Source organism: Globicephala melas, chromosome 5, assembly GCF_963455315.2.
Source record: "Globicephala melas chromosome 5, mGloMel1.2, whole genome shotgun sequence".
Classification (NCBI taxonomy): domain Eukaryota; kingdom Metazoa; phylum Chordata; class Mammalia; order Artiodactyla; family Delphinidae; genus Globicephala; species Globicephala melas.
Genome location: NC_083318.1, coordinates 132,690,324 through 132,709,876, shown reverse-complemented (window position 1 = coordinate 132,709,876; position 19,553 = coordinate 132,690,324). Strand labels below are relative to the sequence as shown.

The 19,553-nt window shown below is 41.8% G+C and overlaps 2 protein-coding genes across 2 annotated transcripts in view; one reads left to right on the top strand and one right to left on the bottom strand.

Moving 5' to 3' along the window:
* Positions 1-1,614, bottom strand: part of SPARCL1 (SPARC like 1) — a 54,005-nt gene extending 52,391 nt beyond the window's left edge. Inside the window, exon 1 of the mRNA XM_030865711.2 lies at positions 1,083-1,614. The gene's annotated coding sequence lies outside the window, so the exon portion shown is untranslated. The remainder of the gene's footprint in view (positions 1-1,082) is intronic.
* Positions 1-19,553, top strand: part of DSPP (dentin sialophosphoprotein) — a 107,098-nt gene that overhangs the window by 29,069 nt on the left and 58,476 nt on the right. The gene's annotated exons all lie outside the window — the stretch shown is intronic.

The window sequence follows — 19,553 nt, the reverse complement described above, 5'->3', positions numbered from 1 at the left end:
CATGAGAAAGGGGAGAATCAAAAAAAAAAGGATTTCTGCTGAGTTGGACCAAGTGAACATTTCTATTCAGTGTACTTAGGCCCTGGGCCAGAGGGGAGCTCAGATATAATGCCAAGGTGACATATTTAACCTCTGTGCAGATTAAAGGCAGTTCAAAAGAGATACTCTCTCTGCACTACCTTTTGGTTATAGTATCAACAGCATTGATCTGCAGTTGAAAACATGGTTTTCTCCTGCAAGGTGACCTCTAATACCCAGGAGGAATGAGGGAGCGTGACTTGCATTATTGTTTTATTTTAGAAGATAGAGCCAGAAATGAAGGTACCTTACAATATAGGAGTTATCATAATTTTTTAGCTCTTTGATTCCCCTCCCTCATTTTTCCCTTGCTAAATTAGACATCGTTAGGAATTAGAAATTTTATGTATGTATGTGTGTGTGTGTGTGTGTGTGTGTGTGTGTGTGTATCCTAAAAAATGATAGAAGATGACAAGAGACAGTGAGTCAGAAAACTATAAAAGGGAGTCAGGAAAAAATAATCACAATAACTAAAAAATAATCAAAGGAAAATATAGTATTATAGGGATTTTCTTACCTTTTGGAAAAGCAAAATGTTCCATTTCTACATTGCTGTTAGGTACAGACTGGGACAGTGGTGGTGACTGAATAACTTCAGATAATTTAAACATGGAAAACACCCAAATTACTTTGATTTGAAAGTTTGTGTTTTTTTTTAACAGCTACTTTCCTTTTGATTTATTTAATACATTTAGTAAACTATTTCTGTAAAACACATTTCAGGATTTCAGACTTCACCAAGATCTGAATGCTAGTCTGGCCAACAACATTTCTGCATTTCTAAACATCATTTATTAGTTCTTACTATTTAATCTTGGAGAAGAAAAGGAAACATGAATTCAAGTGTTAAAATTCCCTAGTAAGTAGCTTTTCTGTAAATCATGCAAAAGGGTTCTTTTGTTCTTGTTGTTAAAAAATGGCTTTGTATTAGGCAAAAATATTAGACATCTTTATCAGATCATGCAAATCAGGTTAACAAATACAGTAAACTTATTAAAATTTACCTTCAGGTAGGTGGCTGGACCCAGAGCCTTGGCAGAAAATTGAAGCTGAATCCTGTCTTTGCACACAGTCAGGAAATAAGTTTCACAAACGCCCAAAACTCTTTGAATCTCTTTCCTCGTTAGCTCTGCTTCTTTGCCCAGAAACACATTCAGGTCTATTGGAGTTGAAATTCTGCTGCTCTGTCAACTACTCAGGGTCTGAGGTGACAGCCGAATTTGGAGGTTGGCACAGGGACGTATTTCAGACTGTCATCGTTTTTGTTGCAGATTCCTGCAGTTCTCCAGCGGGCTAGCCTCTCACTCCAAGGGCGAGGGCGCGCTCAGCTTTACAGGCAGCGCAGACCTACAGGGAGAGAGCTCATTCTGCCGGAGAGAACGGGTTAACAGTTCTCCCCTCAAGCTCTTGTCCTCAGAGGCTCGTAACTTGGCCAGAATATAAGCACTTGGCTCTGTATGCCTTTTTCTTGTCTTTTTCAAACAACTCTAAAAGATTTTACAAGCGGGATCCCTTTTGGGGGAATTTTTATTTTAAGACTGAAAAGAAACTCCATGCTGTGATTTCTTCCTAAAGGAAATCGGTGGGGTGGGGCTTAAGGAAGGGGTAAGAATAATTGCAGCAGATGCATTTCTACATTGCTTCTGCAAAAATTGTTCTCACGAATATGCCTGAATTTGGTAACAGTAGGGTACTGCAGATACTTCAACCTTTCTTTAAGTGACCTTCAGAAATGTACATATATGTGAAGCATTCCTCCTTCATAGTGTAGCTCATTCATAAGCCGGTTCAGGAACGTTACAGTTCATAGACTATTCTTCCCCCTACACAGCTCCCTACCACAACCTTCTGTATGATGATTGGTCTGGAAGAAGGAGTTTTGCCATGAAATAGACTTGGCCTTCTGGTTATTTATGTATGTATCTAACCTCTTCCACAGCTACGTCTACATTTATTGCACATTTATTACGTCAGACACTGGCTAACGGTTTTTTAGTGCATCCATTTCAGTTGACCCTCACAAGTCTACATGAAGTGAGTATTACACCCATTTGATGATAGTGTGGTTTAGTGGGAAAGTCTCCATGTTTGAGGCCACACAGCTTGGGTTTGCATCTTGGCTCCTAACTGGATATGACCTGGGACGAGTTAGGTAATGTCTCTAAGCTTCAGAATTCTTATCTATAAGACACGGATACAAATAAGGGGATGATATGAGTATCTACCTCAGGTGGCTGTCCTGTGTTTTAAGTAGGTAAACACCTCCTGCCGCCCTGCAGACACTCAAATGTTAGTGATTATGATTTGCATGAGGAAACCAGAGCTTGGTGAACCTGAGTGATTTTTCCAGGGTCTCTGGCTCGTAGGTGGTGGCTGACTGCTGCGCCTGTGTTACTCAACTTCTAGGCTGTAACACCTCCTTCTGAGGGAGCCGTGAGCCCCCTGAGGGTGGGGACGTGCCCCCTCTGTCCTCTCTATGTGCCTAGCACAGTGCTTTACATACTGTAAATGCTCCATTAACCTTAGATAAATGGTTAAAATTTAATTTAACTTAGATTTTTCTACATTTATGCCAAAGTCAGGCCAAAAGCAAAACGACATTAACAAAAATAAAGAAAAAAAACCCACCTCTAGTTCTAGGCAAATATGCCCTCAGTCAGTTGTCCTTAAGCACTTTAGAAACATTTGCCCTATTTATTTTTCAGAACACCACAAGAGAAAGGTAGCAAGAATTATCTCAGTTTTGCAGTTGGGGAAATTTGGGAGCGGAGGAAACTGGGCAATTTGCCTAGGAACAGAAAACAAGTCACAGTGCAGCTGGGATCGTCTCAACATCTCTAGAATCAGGATTACTTGTTCCAAGCCGCCTTCCCAGGCACAGGATGAAATGACGTGGTGTCCTGTGGCCTCAGACAATGGGATATTTTTCCTTAGCCCAGGTCTAGGATGTGATCAGTCCCCTCAGAGAAGGATCAAAGGAGTGGGCTGTGTTCGACTCTGATGGCCCTCTGCTTCTGTGCACATGGTCTGAGAAGTGTGGGAGACACAGGCACCATTTCTCCAGTGGCTCCCGAGGGCCACAGGTGTGGTGGGACTATTGCTGGATATGTAGGACAAGCACTTCTGATGATTTTGCCTGGGCTTGGCTAAAGGCGGTTTTCTCTGGAACTCAAAATACTAACTTCTTCTAACAACATTCCCCATTTACTTGACATAGCTTCGTGAAATTGGCTTCAGGGGACTACAGCAATTCAATGAAAATGTAGAGAAAGTTTTAGCTAGAGGGCTATGGGGAAACGATTTGACCAACCGAAGTATTTTCTCTAATACTAAAATTGATATTTTATGTCTTTGCAAAAAAAAATTTCTTTCGGAAATCTATGCTAACAAAAAAAAAATTAACTTGGTTAGAGCAATCTGGATTTACCTCTCAAATGTGAATATGTACTTTGAGAGTTCCTTTGTAGGTGGCAAAGCTTGAGAATTTTAACTCTCGGTTATACAGGATGTTTGCTCTAGGTCTTATTAATCTATAACATGGTTAAAAGGATCCACTGTATTTCCTGTAACTAGGTAATAGAGAAAAGTGTGTGTGTGTGTGTGTGTGTGTGTGTGTGTGTGTGTTAGTAAAGGGACCTTGAATCCGCAATGTCTTTTAAGTATGACTTTATTTTGGGAATGTTTATGGGCAGATATCCAAACTTTTATTGTTTCTGAAGCTGTCATTTCTAAAATAGTTTACAGCTCATGAAGCTGAGGACAATAAACCTACACCAATACCCACTTAACAGATGGAGCTGTGGAATACAGTTAGAAACTTATCCGATATCTAAATGTGATGAGAGAACTTTGATAAAAAAAGATTGTTACATTCCTGCATATGAACTGACCCAGATAACAGCAGCTTTGGTCAGAAGGGTCTAACAAAAGTCAGTATCAAAGCTGAAGTGTGTTTTCAACATTTTAAGGCACAGATTTCCTTTGAGAGTCTGATGAAAGCTGTGGGCAAGCTCCTAAAGTTCATCCATGAACTGCCCTCCACGCCCCTACCCCAGGGGTTCCATAGGTAAGAACCTCTGATTCAGGTGCAGGACCAGAGAACACATTCATCAGTTCTTAAGCATCAAATGAGCCTTCTTGTTATACATAGCACAAATCTCTGGGTGATAGGAGAGAAATATCATAGCTCCTGCCTATAAGGAGTCTAAGAGACAAGAATATACTTATTGTCAAAAGGGGGCACGATTCCCTTGGAGTAGTCGTCGATGAAAAATTAATCAGTTGATTTCAGAAAGAAGTGGAAAATTTTATTCGAGCCAAATTTGAGGATTATAGCCCAGGAAGAGCATCTCAGAAAGCTCTGAGAACTGTTCCACCCATTAGACTTTAAGATACAGTTATATAAGTTTTTTTGAGACAGAGGGCTGCACATCAAATGATGTATTTTTTTAGCATCTTTATTGGAGTATAATTGCTTTACAATGGTGTGTTAGTTTCTGCTGTATAACAAAGTGAATCAGCTATACATATACATATATCCCCATATCTCCTCCCTCTTGCGTCTCCCTCCCACCCTCCCTATCCCACCCCTCTAGGTGGTCACAAAGCACTGAACTGATCTCCCTGTGCTATGCAGCTGCTTCCCACTAGCTATCTATTTTACATTTGGTAGTGTATATACGTCCATGCCACTCTCTCACTTCGTCCCAGCTTACCCTTCCCCCTCCCCGTGTCCTCAGGTCCATTCTCTAGGTCTGCATCTTTATTCCTGTCTTGCCCCTAGGTTCTTCAGAACCCTTTTCTTTTTTTTTAGATTCCGTATATATGTGTTAGCATACGGTATTTGCTTTTCTCTTTCTGACTTACTTCACTCTGTATGACAGACTCTGGGTCCATCCACCTCACTACAAATAACTCAATTTCGTTTCTTTTTATAGCTGAGTAATATTCCATTGTGTATATGTGCCACATCTTCTTTATCCATTCATCTGCCTATGGACACTTAGGTTGCTTCCATGTCCTGGCTATTGTAAATAGAGCTGCAATGAACATTGTGGTACATGACTCTTTTTGAATTATGACTTTCTCAGGGCATATACCTAGTAGTGGGATTGCTGGGTCATATGGTAGTTCTATTTTTAGTTTCTTAAGGAACCTCCATACTGTTCTGCATAATGGCTGTATCAATTTACATTCCCACCAACAGTGCAAGAGGGTTCCCTTTTCTCCACACCCTCTCCAGCATTTACTGTTTGTAGATATTTTGATGATGGCCATTCTGACCGGTATGAGGTGATACCTCATTGTAGTTTTGATTTGCATTTCTCTAATGATTAGTGATGTTGAGCATCCTTTCATGTGTTTGTTGGCAATCTGTACATCTTCTTTGGAGAAATGTCTATTTAGGTGTTCTGCCCATTTTTGGATTGGGTTGTTTGTTTTTTTTGATGTTGAACTGCATGAGCTGCTTGTAAATTTTGGAGTTGAACACTTTGTCAGAAATGATGTATTATTGACAGTTTACATGATCCAGATCTAAGGGTCATTGTGGTAGGTCATGTGACCCTGTACAAGATCAAAAAGCTTTATGATTTTTTTAAGGGGTTGTCTTGTTGGTGCTAGGAAAATGCTGCTCTTAATGGTTGAGCAGGTGTTCCTGCCGATGGGGAGGTCTGATTGATGCGTAATGCAGATACACAATGCACAGTGAGGGGAGGGGGAGGCCAAAGAGCAGAGAAGAACTTTTATGTTTAACTTTTTCTTGTCTTGCCATAAAATATGAATTTTATTTCACATAGTGGAGAGCCCAAGTTAGGAAGTGAGTATGGCTGAAGGGAAGCTGCAGTGACAACAGAGTGTTGACAATTCTCTTGGCCAGGACCCGGCCTGTAGGACCCTTCGCCTTGCTTACGCCATGTGGTAGTTTTCTAGGGCTACCATAACAAAGTACCACAGACTGGGTGGTTTGCATAACAGAACTAATTTTCTCCCAGCTCTGCAGAGGCTAGAAGTCCAAGACCAAGGTGCTGTCTGGATTGGTTTCTCCTGAGCCTTTTCTCCTTAGCTGGAGATGACTGTCTTTTCACTGTGTCTTCATCTGGCCTTTTTTCCTGCACTCATGTACTCCTGGTGTCTCTCTCTCTTCTTATAAGGACACTAGACCTTATAAGCACATTAGTGCCCCACACTTATGACCTTGTTCAACCTTAGTTACCTGTTTAAAGGCTCTATTTCCAGATCTAGTTACACTGGGTGTTAGGGTGTCAACATATGAATTTTGGAGAGACACAGTTCAGTCTGTAACACCCCATATATCTTTCAGACTTTGACATTTAATTCTCTGTGGCCTTACTTCTGGGAACCACACTCATTTCTCAATCCTGGTTTAGTTACTGACCTCCTTTTATGTAATTTTCCCCATTCCCCTGCACTACCATCATATCTCAGCACAGAATCATTGCAGATCTCTCAGCTCTGTCTTGGTTATCAACCCACAGGGTCAATTTCTGACTATGGATTCTTGCAGGAGTTTACTCTAGCCACCCCCCACCCCCCACCCAAGCCCAGCACATCTATGGACTTAGTCAAACCCTCTATTAGGTCTTAAGCAGAGGCTTGACTCACAGAAGTAATTAATAAGTACAAGTTGCAAATATGCATAATATTTTGCTAAGTATGTGGCGAATGTGATTACCTGCCATTTGTCTCATTATAACTTTAAAAGCAAAAAAATAAAAATAAAAGGAGGAAGATTGGTTAGGGCTAGGTGAATTTTGTATGTCAGGCTAAGCAGTTTGACTTTTTTTCATTAGGTAAGAGGGACCTCTGGGAGGTTAGAAAGAGTAGGAAGGAAATAACATAAAATACATCTATCAGGATAGATTATGCTACAATAACAAAGAGCCCCGAACGATCAGGGGCTTACAGCAAAGGTTTGTTTTTCATTCATGCTCCATGTTTATTGTAGCCTACTGCAATTCTGCTCTACCTTATCTTCACTCCAGGATCCAGGCTGACAAACACGTTCCCTTGGCAGAAGAAAAAGAAATACGGCAAACTATGCTCAGTTCTTAAAGCTTCTGCCTGGATGTGATACACATCACTTCTGCCCACATTTCATTGACCACAGCAGGTCATGTGGCCACAACTAAGTTCGACAGCGGGGGGCAGTATAGTCCTCCTATAGAGAAAAGAAACCATAGGCAAGAGAACCAGAAAATAGATTTTAATTGGAAGGGAAGGATAGGACAGACTGTGGGGGAAAAAAAAGTATTAGGAAAAAGGAAGAGAAGAAAATAAAAGGGGCAGAAGCAAAGTTAAAAAAATGTGGAGAATAAAAAAAAATAAGGGCAAAAGAGAGAAGAAGTAGGGTAAAAATAAGAGGTAGTTTCCTAGGACTGTCATAACAAATTACCACAGACTGGGTGGCTTAAAACAACAGAACTTTATTTTCTCAACGTTCTGGAGGACGAAAGTCTGAAATCAAGGTGTAAGTAGGCACAAGTTACCAAGGAAGGCAAAGATCCTCTCTTGCCTCTTTGTAGCTTCTGGTGGCTCCCAGAATTTCTTGGCATTCCTTGCTTTGCAGCAGCATCATATGAAACCCTGCATCCATCTTCACGTGGCCTTCTTCCCCTGTGTGCCTCCTCTGAATCTCTGTGTCCTCTCCTCTTCTTGTAAGGACACCAGTTATTGAATTTAGGGTCTGCCTAAGCCAGTATGATCCCACCTTAACCTGGTTATATCTGCAAAGACTCTATTTTCAAACAAGGCACATTCACGGGTACCAGGGATTGAGACTTGAACGTATCTCTTGAGGGGACACAATTCAACTCACTACAGTCTACTGTCCACCTCCCTTGCCCCAGATTCATGATTCTCCCACATGCAAAATACATTCGCTTCGTCCTAACATTCTTAATCCATTTCAAATGTCTTAACCCGTTCCAGCATCAACTCGAAGTCCCAAATCTCCTCTGTCATCAACTCAGAAAGTTCCAAATCTTGTCCTCTAAATAATCTAAATCAGGCACAGGTGAGACTCTAGGTATGCTCGATCCTGGGGCAAACGTCCTGTCCATCTGTGAACCTATGAAACTAAAAAGCAAGTTACCTACTTCCAAAATACAATGGAAGGACAGGCATAGGATAGACACTTCCATTCTGAAAGGGAGAAAATGGAGGGAATAAAGGGGTCACTTGTTCTAAGCAAGTTCAAAACTCACCAGGGTAAGTTCTATAATGTTTCAAGTCATGAGAATAATCCTCTGTGGTGTAGTACTCTTCCTTCTGGCCGACAGAGGTTCGACCCTTTGGGTCTGTGGAAGTCCCACCAGCCTTTGGAGCTGTATTACTTCGGTAGGGCTACCATAAAATACCACGGATTGGGTGGCTTAAGCACAGGAATCAATTTTCTCACAGTTCTGGAGGCTGAAGGTCTGAAATCAAGGTGTTTGCAGAGTTGGTTTCTTCTGAGGTCTCTCTCCTTGGCTTGCAGACGACTGTCTTCTCCATTTGTCTTCACAGGATCTCCCCTCTGTGTGTGTTTGTGTCCTAATCTCTTCTTAAAAAGACAGCAGTCATATTGGGTTAGGGCCCATCCATATGACCTTATTTTACCTTAATTACTTTAAAGGCCCTGTCTCCAAATACAGTCACATTCTGAGATACTAGGGGTTAGGACTTTAACATGTGAATAACATGTGAATTTTGGGGGGGACACAATTCACCTCATAATGGGAGTCCTGTTTCCTTTTCCTTCAAGGATAACACCTGTTTATAACCATGTAGAATTTTGGAAGTCTAACAGCCTTCCTTCCATTCTGTCTCTCTCTCTCTCTTTCAGCCCAGGGTGGAAGTATTTCTGCTTCAATAACATTCTCAAAAATTTTGTTGGTCTCCTGTGAAATCTGTGGGGGTTCATGCCATCAGACAAGAGGGTCCTCCACAGAGCTTTCCTGGATAAATTCATCTTGATTCCTGGCTTCTACTGAGAAAGTTGATTGGATCCATAGATCACATTCACATGCCTAATCTCTGTAGCAAAAGGTTGCCTAGCTGTAGGCATGCTTGATCTTCTTTCCAGAGAATGCTTTGTGGTCTTTTGCTATCTGGAGGCTATGTTCAAAATCAAGTCCTGGTCCTTTTTGGCTTGATAGTTTCTTCCTCCATTTATAGCTTTCCTCTCACATTTTACTATAAGCAGCAAGGGGAAACCAGGTGTACTGTCCATACTTTGGAGATTTCCTTAGCTCAATATCTAAGCTCATCACTTACAAGCTCTCCTTTCCAACCCAACAGCAGAAGAGAATTCAGCCAAGTTCCTGCCCCTTTAACCAAGGGCTGTTCTTTTCCCCTGGTCTCCAGTATCATGTTCATTTCCTCCTGAGACCTGACCAGAATCACCTTTAACATTTATATTTCTACCAACATTTTGTTCATGATAATACATGTATTCTCTAAGATGATAGATTTCTCTATAGTTCTCCTTACTTCTTTCTAAGCCCTGACCAGAATCTCCCTTAATGTCCATATTTCTACCAACAATCTCTTCAAGGCAATCTAGACTTTTTTCTTTTTTTGGCCGCACAGCTTGCAGGATCCTAGTTCCCCGACCAGAGATCGAACCCATCCCCCCCCTTAGTGGAAGCACCAAGTCTTAACCACCAGACTGCCAGGGAAGTCCCTAGACTTTTTCTATTATGTGCCTCAAAATTCTTCCAAGCACTGCTCAACATCCAACTCCAAAGCCACATCCACATTTTTAGGAATTTGGTATAGAATTTGGTATAGTTTTGGTCTCAGAACCAAAACTTCTATTAGTTTCCAACAGTTGCCATAACAAATTACCAAAAATTGGGTGGCTTAAAAAAACCAGGAATTTATTTTCTTAAAGTTCTGGAGGCTAAACGTCTGAAATCAGCAGGCACAGGCTCTTTAAGGAGGCTTTAGGGAAAAATTCTTCCTTACCTCTTCCTAGCTTCTGGTGGCCTCCAACCATCTTTGGCATTCCTTGGTTTGTAGCTGTACCGTTCCAATCTCTACCTCTATCTTCACATGGCTTTCTTCCCCTGTGTGTCTCCTCTGAGTCTCTGTGTGTTTTATTTTCTTACAAGGACACCAGTCACTGGATCTAAGGCCCATCCTAATCCAGTATGACATCATCTTAACTTAATTACATCTGCGAAGACCTTATTTCCAAATAAGGTCTCATTCACAGCTGTCAGGGGCTGAGGCTTGAATATATCTTTTTGAGGGACACAATTCAACCCACTACAAGGTGGATTGCAGATTTGACTCTCAACTTCTGGTTGACCAAAGGAATGAGGAAAAGATGATTACTGGTATAATTCAAAATGTAAAAAATTTCATAAAAAACATATAAGACACTTCGTAGAGCAGCAAATGGTACCCTTATAGCCTTCTTGCAATGTCACATTTCTTTTGGCTTAAGATGTTCTTATAACATCTTAAGGTGAATAGGTAGTGGGAAAATGTTAAAGTCCAGTTAAGTAAGAGAAATTCTGTGAGACAGGAACAAACAATCTGTGATAGTTTGGCTTTTATTCTTCAGTTTTGATGGTGGCAAAGCTCCAAAACAATGTAATTCCTATTTGCAATTAAATTCTGACGTCTATTCTGTGAGTTCAGCTGGCACCCAGTTTTACTCACAACTGAATACATTTGGGTATGTCTGAAGGATGAGTGGGATGAGTCCTCTAGGAAGAGCTAAGGACTTCTTGGGAAAGACTCATTCTAAGGGGACAGAAAGCCAGGCAGATAAGATGAGCTGCCAAAGATATATAGCAAGTGGAGTGGCGGAATCGTTGATTTCCCTTAGATTTGACCCTAAGCCAGTCCTCAATGGACTCAAGAGTACTCTGAAAAGAGGGAGACACAAGGCTTAAAGGGAACAAGCTATTGAATCAAATCTCTTGAAAAACCAGGGCATAAGCAGCCCTGCTTTCATACCCATGTGACTCAGTGTAATGCAAGGCGTAGCAGGCTTTGGTGTATGGATGACTGCAGAGCACACAGAGGTACTTTGGCATCTCAGGGTCCTCAGCCACAGGCAACAGTGCACAGTTTAGACCCTGGGGGTGATGGCAATAGTGATGTTGACCAGCAGTGACAGTGTTTGGCAGAGGCAGAGTGCCTGGTGAGGTTGGTGGCATTAGCCAGTAATAGTGGTGCCCAGTAGAGGTAGTAGTGTCTGGCAAACAAAGTGGAACTCAACAGGAGGGCACAGTGGTTGGTGAGAGGTAGTCCAATCGTGGACCTCAGAGCAGGACTGACCTCATGTAGCTTCCGAAGCAGTGGATAACTCCAGAGGAGCCATGGCAAGAGATTACAAAATTGGAGATGTGATCATTGAAAATCTAGGAACACATGAGAAGTCTTTGAGGATGTCAGGAAAATAATGATTGAGTATAACTTTGAGGTGGAGGGCTGAGTTTAAAGAGTAAAGTTGAAAGTGAAAGAAGTAAAGCTACGGTGGCCTGAGGAAGGAAACAGGAGCATTTAATACATAATTTTTTGTTCTGTAATTGCTTAAGGTTATTCTCAGCTTAAAATCTACAGCTGTTTTTAATGCAGCCTAGTTCACGATGATATTTTTGTACCTGTGTGTGAGCAGATTTTCATTTAGTAGTTAAGCATCTGTCTCCTTTTTCTGTGTTCCTGAAGTCCTTCATCACAATAGAAAGAAATTTTTTCTCTTATTTTTTGTCCTCTGAGAAGCTTTAATCACCACTGAAAGATTCCAAAAGAACCTAGTCTGATGGTATTTGACTCTGAACATGGATTATTAAATCCATTACTAAGATGCAAGTCACATGTCTGAGTCCCAGTCCAAAAAGTTCCCTGTAGATACATATAGCCAATGATTTGATTCAGAATTGGTAAATTCTAAATTTAAGGACATCAGGAGTTGAAATTCAATGCCTACCATTTTCTTCAACCTTCAATCTTTTGTGCCCATCTTCCTATCAGATGCCAGATTATCAAAGGACATCAGAAAGCCCTGATAGGATATTGCTAATCACTGATATGATTGAATATTACCAGAAACAAATTCTACTACCTCTCAATATGATTTACACCAATCAAGCCCTCAGTGAAGGGAGTACATATTCAAAATCCTTCTTCTCCCTGGATGAAGTATAGTAGAGAATTGATGAATCTGACAGACCTGAGTTCAAGTCCCAGCTCTGATGCTTCCTAGCTGAATGACCTTGAGCAAGTTGCTTAACCTCTCTGTGTCTTCAAGTCCTCTTCTGTCAAATGAGTTTGCTAATAATACCTCATTGGGTAATTCTGAGGAAGAGATGATGTTTGCATAATGCTTTGTCCAATGCAAACATCATCGCTTCCTCAATTTATAATAATAATAAAGATCATGGTGATGGTGAAGGCCACCCATAAGGAAGCTGGATGTTGCTGGATAGTGTCATGGAGCCTTCTGTAATAGAAATTAGAACGCCTCCTCTTTTCACACAAACTGCTAGTAAACCCTGTGAGGCAGACGTTCAGGCAGAGGGATGAAACACATCCTTTTAGTTAAGCTCTGCAAACACAGCAGCTGCTCGCATCAATCTCTGGAGTCCTATGTCGTCGTTTTTTCTCAGACAGAGCCCTCACTTAGTTTGGGGGAATCCGGGTTGGCTGTGCAGATAACATATGGCAATGTGAGCTATGTAGCTGCTGTCATTCTGACCTCACCTTGGGATATGCACACAGCCCAATCTATCAAATTGCTCAGTGTTTGGATCTCGTCCAGTGCATATTTCTGTGCATTTGACTTGCAGGATGTCTCTTGTTGACCAAGAAGTTTATACTGGGGCCTTCTCACGGGTGAGATCATTTCGTTGTTATTAGCCAAAAGCCAGCCTCCTCTAAATCTGTCTGATGTTTTCTTGGCCGTAGTGTTAAGTTCCCAGAGCAAGATGCTTTAGACTAAGAAGAACTGTTTGTGTAATGATGCAATCCTGTTCTGGAAATGTGTTCCAGTGGTTGTTTTCTTCTTGGTTTTGAGCAAGGGCATTTGTATTTTTGTCAATATTTCAGTTGTGAAAGAGCATTGGGTTTGCTATAGAGGTTTCACATGGGCTGGTTGTACACATGAGTGCTGGCAGCCCTACAACTGAGGCTCCATCTCTAGCAAGTGGTAAGAGAGCCTGATGAGGACTGATTGGAGTCTCACTGCCATTAACTGGCTGGCAACTCAAATGGAGACACAAAGGATAATTTGAACAATGCCTGTTCTCTCTAATCTAGTATTTCTCAAATTTTTCTTTTCATTATCACTCTCCTAAGGGCCCTTTGAACAATTTTTTTTCCTGAGCGCTCCCTGCTCCCAACTCATGAAATTGTGACAATGGATATACTGTATATTCATTTATGTACTATATCTATAGCTGTGTTTTTTTTTTAACATCTTTATTGGGGTATAATTGCTTTACAATGGTGTGTTAGTTTCTGCTTTATAACAAAGTGAATCAGTTATACATATACATATGTTCCCATGTATAGCTGTGTTTTATATATAAAAATATTAGGATTTTTTGCCTCTCCCAAGAATTAGTTTTGCCCCCTTGACTAAAGAGCCTCACCAATTGACTTCAGCATACCTCATGCTTAAAACGATACAATTTACTGTGGTGTAATCAATTGACTATTATAATTCATGGTTGGAGAAACTGAGTCATTTATGTTTTCCTGTTGGACAGCATTCATTACTCTAAAAACTCTTGTAAAGGAACAAGGCAGAAACACTTTCTGAAAATATTATAGTTATTTTCTGAGAAAATGTAGTTAAATTTTTTATAATTATAAATTTTTTCCATTTTGTTAGCTGTTCTCAGGTTGTATGTTAATAGTTAGTTGAGATTCAGCAAAAACAGCAGGACAAGTATCTCTAGCACATATTCTCTGCTTCATTCCTATGATCACATTCCTGATGGAATGTCCTGGTCACCTCACAGCTGACTCTCTTCTCCCTCTGGACTCACATTCGCAAATGTGATTGCCCCAAGGGCCAGGGAGGTCACATGAATTAACAATGACTGGCAGCTGACATGGCCTTGTGTCAGGAAGATAAGAGGGAGAACTTGGGACTTGGGAACTGGAAAGTATGGTCCATCTAAAGGGGGCAGCTGCTGCTGCACTCTTGCATCCTTATTGCCATGGGGAAATGACCGTCCCGTGTTGTTCTTTTAAAGAGAAGCCAGAAATCTGAAACTTTATTTGATCTTTAAATGTTGACCAACACTCCTTAGGCCAGATAAAACAGGTCTATGAGCTGGACTGAGCCACTAAACAGTAATTTTTGACCTTGGTTCCAGGTATTCAATACTTCTTCCCTCCCCAATTCAATCCACTTTGAACCATATTAAAAGGAAAATTCATCCTTTCAAAGTGTAACTCACATCATGTCACTGTCCCGCTTAGAAGCTTTCAATAGCCTCTCACTGCCATCCAAGTCTCTTCTAAACACATGAGCCAGGCATGGAAAGCCGTCTGCCACAGTATGTACTATCTTCCATTCACTTCACTGAATGTCATCTCTGTTCCTTGCTCTGTAATTTTCTGCCTCTATCCTTTTGCGTAGGTGGCTTCCTCTACCTGAAACCTTCATGCTTAAATCCTACCAATCTTTCAAGGCCCAAATAGGTTCTTCCTTTCCAAGAAGCCTTCTCTGCTACCTCTGATAAGAAGTTATTCTTTCTCTGAACTTCAATAGCATATTTTTAAAATATATTTATGTATTTAATTTATTTATTTTCCTTATTATTATTTTTTTGGCTGCATTGGGTCTTAGTTGCGGCACACGGGATCTTTGTTGAGGCACGCGGGATCTTTTTGTTACGGCGCACTGTCTGCTCGGGTTTTTCTCTAGTTGCGGTGCGCTGGCTTCTCTCTAGTTGTGGTGTGCGGGCTCCAGAGCGTGCGGGCTCCGTAGTTTGTGGCATGCAGGCTCTCTCGTTGAGGTGCAAGAGCTCAGTAGTTGTGGCGCGTGGGTTTAGTTGCCCCGCAACATGCAGGATCTTATTTCCCCGACCAGGGATTGAACCCGTGTCCCCTGCATTGAAAGGCAGATTCTTTACCCATGGACCACCAGGGAAGTCCCAATAGCATATTTTTTAAAAGAATTTTTAATTGTGGTAAAATACACATAAGGTAAAATTTACCATCTTAACCATGTTCAAGTGTCCAGTGATATTAAATACATTCATCATGTTGTGCAACTATTGCCACCATCCATCTCTATCACTCTTCACCATGTAAAATTAAAATCTATACCCATTCAACAATAACCCCCATTCCCTCTCATCCCTCAGAGTCCTGGAACTACCATTCTGCTTCTGTCTGTACAATTTTGACTACTCTAAGTACCTCATATGAGTGGAAATGCACAGTGTTTGTGTTCTTTTTGTGACTGTCTTATTTCACTTAGCATAAAGCCCTCAAGGTTCATCCGTGTCACAGCATATGTCAGAATTTCCTTCCTTTTTAATGCTGGATAATATTCTGTTGTATGTATATTCCACATTTTGCTTATCTATGCATCTGTCAGTGGACACTTGTGTTGTTTCTATTCAATACACTTTTGTTATTGCTTATTTTTGCTGCTATGAACACGGGTATACAACTCTCTCTTGAGTCCCTGCTTTCAATTATTTTGGTAATATACTCGGAAGGGGAATTGCTGGATGATATGGTAATTCTGTTTTAATTTTTTGGACAAATGCAATGGTCATACTGTTTTCCACAGTTGCTCTACCACTTTACATTCTCAACAATAGGACGCAAGGATTCCAGTTTCCCCACATCATTGCAAACACTTGTTGTTTTCTTTTTGCCATCAGCCGTCCTAATGGGTGTGAAATGAATAGCATACTTTTTTTTTTTTTTTTTCCTCTACGCAGGCCTCTCACTGTTATGGCCTCTCCCGTTGCGGAGCACAGGCTCCGGACGCGCAGGCCCAGCGGCCATGGCTCATGGGCCCAGCCGCTCTGCGGCACGTGGGATCTTCCCGGACCAGGGCACGAACCCGTGTCCCCTGCATCGGCGGGCGGACTCTCAACCACTGTGCCACCAGGGAAGCCCCTATTTTTGATAAAGTGCTTAGAACACCTGATGCAGAGTAAGCGCTCTGTCCATATTTGTCCTGCGCTAGAATGTGTTGGTTCAGAAGAAGCAGCACATTACTGTCCCCTACACTTCCCATCTCTGGCTTTGCCTTGTGTCAGAGGGGAATAGCATATTAATTTAAATTTTCACTTGGAATTTATTGCTTTTTTATCATGTAATATAGTTATATGTATACAGGTCCCCTTCTCCCTTACCTGGTAGTATTTTAAGGCAGGGATTATTTTTTATATAACCTTGATTCCCTATGAGGCAAGTACTCAATAAACATCTGTAGTATGAGCATTTGTAACTCTATTGATTGCTTCATCCACAAGATCATTCCTTCCCACACTCCTCCCAAATTCCACATCTACTGATGTGCTACTTGAGGGGGACTAAATTGAGGTAAGGCAAATATAATTAAGGAAGGGTAATGTGTAAGGAATGACCAGACCTCTAATGTATTTGCAGCAAACTCTCCACCAGCTTTAGCTCAAATGTTGAGCTTTTTTTTTTTTTTTTTTAATATTTTGTTTACTTTTGGCTACTTTGGGTCTTTGTTGCTGTGTGCGAGCTTTCTCTAGTTGTGGCAAGCAGGGGCTATTCTTCATTGCGATGCGTGGGCTTCTCACTGCGGTGGCTTCTCTTGTTGCGGAACAGAGGCTCTAGGCAAGGAGGCTCAGTCGTTGTGGCTCACGGGCTGTAGAGCGCAGGCTCAGTAGTTGTGGTGCACGGGCTTAGTTGCTCCGCGGCATGTGGGATCTTCCTGGACCAGGGATTGAACCCGTGTCCCCTGTATTGGCAGGCGGATCCACTGCGCCACTAGGGAAACCCCAAATGTTGAGCTTTTAAAACATTTTAAAACACTGATTACTAAAAAGTTAATACAAAGTCTATTGACCATTGTTTTAAGATGCTGTTAAACATCCTGCCAATTAAAAAAAAATTGGTCTGATGTTCTAGAATGACTGAAGAAGCAGTGATTCCAAGGTTACCTAAAGGAATTTGATTTCTCACTTGCCTTACTGAGCTCCTGTAGTATACTTGAAAGCCAGTAAACTGGAAAGTGGCCACAAGAGGGGAGTATGAACCATGGTCATCTTTCACAAATGAATGGAACTGATGAATCATTCTCCGGCTGAACTCATGCTCCATTCTGAACAACAATCAACTGAATAATCATACTCCTTCCAGATGATTGCCAAAGAATGAGTGTGGGTTTGCCCTCCATATGTTCACATAGAATATAACCTTGAACTCTCAGCTGTCCGATCATACCTTAATCCTAATTGGAAGAAATATTTAAGGGAGGAGGGCCTGAAGGACAGGCCATCCCTCTCCCTCAATGTCACTAACGTGATTTTTTTTTTTTTTTTCTGTACGCGGGCCTCTCACTGCTGTGGCCTCTCCCATTGCGGAGCACAGGCTCCGGACGCGCAGGCTCAGCGGCCATGGCTCACGGGCCCAGCCGCTCCGCGGCATGTGGGATCTTCCCGGACCGGGGCACGAACCTGTGTCGCCTGCATCGGCAGGCAGACTCTCAACCACTGCGCCACCAGGGAAGCCCCTACTAACGTGATTTTACCTTTGCATTAAACCAGAACCCTGAGGAAACTGTACTCATGGGTCACCTTGTTCTTCCCCTTTAAGAATTATTTACATTAAATTGGGATTTGGCATGTTGTCACAGGCCTGTACCGAGGGATGCTTTAAGAGACAGCTCTTTAAAATGAATTATTATATCAACATAAAGATATTATCTACACATTCACACAATGTTCTGTTTACGAGAACCTACGGGAGAAAATGTGCTCAAAACTCAGAACACTGGAAAAGCTGTGCTTTGCTTGGGAAACCTGTTTGCTCTTCCTCATTAACTTTGTAAATGTTTTAAAGCAGCACGCTTCTCTCTTTCCTTTGACAGCTGGGAGGCTTCTTTTATTCAACAAATATTTATGAAGTGCCCATTCTAGGCCAGGCACTGCTGGCTGCGTTGGGGAGCACGAGTAGAGGATTTCTGTCCTCATGAAGCCTCCAGTTTAGTGGACGATACAGATATTCATTAATTACTCAGGTGAATGTGTAAACTGCAAACTGAAAAGTGCTATGAAGGAAAGGAAGCTTCATAGCAGGAGACACATAAGAGGGGGACTGGACTTAATTTGAAAAAGTGCCCTTTGGACCCAAGGGTAAGAGTGACCTGAGTAGCAGGGATGGGGCACTGGCATTCCTGACCAGAAGGGGGCAGCACCGTACATTCTGGCAACTGGAAGAGGAATTCCAGGAGAGCTGAAGCATAGGTACAGGTGGGGAAGGGATGGGACAAGTCTTGAGAGGACACTGAGGTTTGGGCAGCCTTACCCAGGCTTTTGTTTCACCCTCTATCTCTTGTCTACGTTATTCTTTCAAAGTAGACATGTTTGTGTGGAACAAGATGGGGAATAGATTAAAAGTTATTATTCCAATACTTGCACTGCATTACAATCTGCCTCCATCAGACATTACGTGAAAAATGATTTCACACGTGTATCACCTCCACCAAGCCTTGCTCATGCACGTGGGGTCTCACTCACAGACACAGGTGCGCAGGTCCACTCTGGGTGAGCCCGTGGACTTGAGAACACAGACTGGCTTTGCTCTGATGGCATTTGGAGGCTCACGTGATTCCTCCTTTGCAGCACATCAGGATCAAGAATTAGAGAGTTCTTCCTAGAAGACAGGTTTACATGCAATTTAGAAATAATAGCCCTGTCTTCTGGTTCTGTAAATTATTACCATCAGTGGCCTGTTACAGACACACAGGAATAAACAGGCCAAGTGAATAAGAAGGCAGTATTTTATAATTCCTTTTTGATGATAATCCTTCATTATGACAGCCGTGCTGAGGATTAGAATGCATTGGTAAAACATTCCTAGAGGAAACCTCTGTGGTTTGGTGTTCTTGTCTTCTTCTCTCGCCCCTGTTCTCAGGATTGAGTTGAAATAAGGCCTTAATGGGAAGAAAACAAAGCATGTATAAAAGCCACTTACCTTTCCTAGGTCAGGAAAGACCTGTTCCTGAGCCCTTACTTATTGTAGTAAAACACGTTTCATTTAACAGAGGGGGGAACCAGGGAAGAAAGAGGAAAAAAGAATTGGAGATACAAGCTGAGAGTAACTCACTCATTCTGTCTTAACCGGACTGAGCTCCTTCCCAAGCTTCTAAACACACCAGACACATTGCTGCCACAGGACTTTGGCACTGACTGCTCCCTCTGCCTGGAATGCCCTTCCTCTATATGATCAGATGTCTGACTCTTTTACCTCCTTCTAGTTTTTCATTGAATGTTACCTTCTCAGTGAGG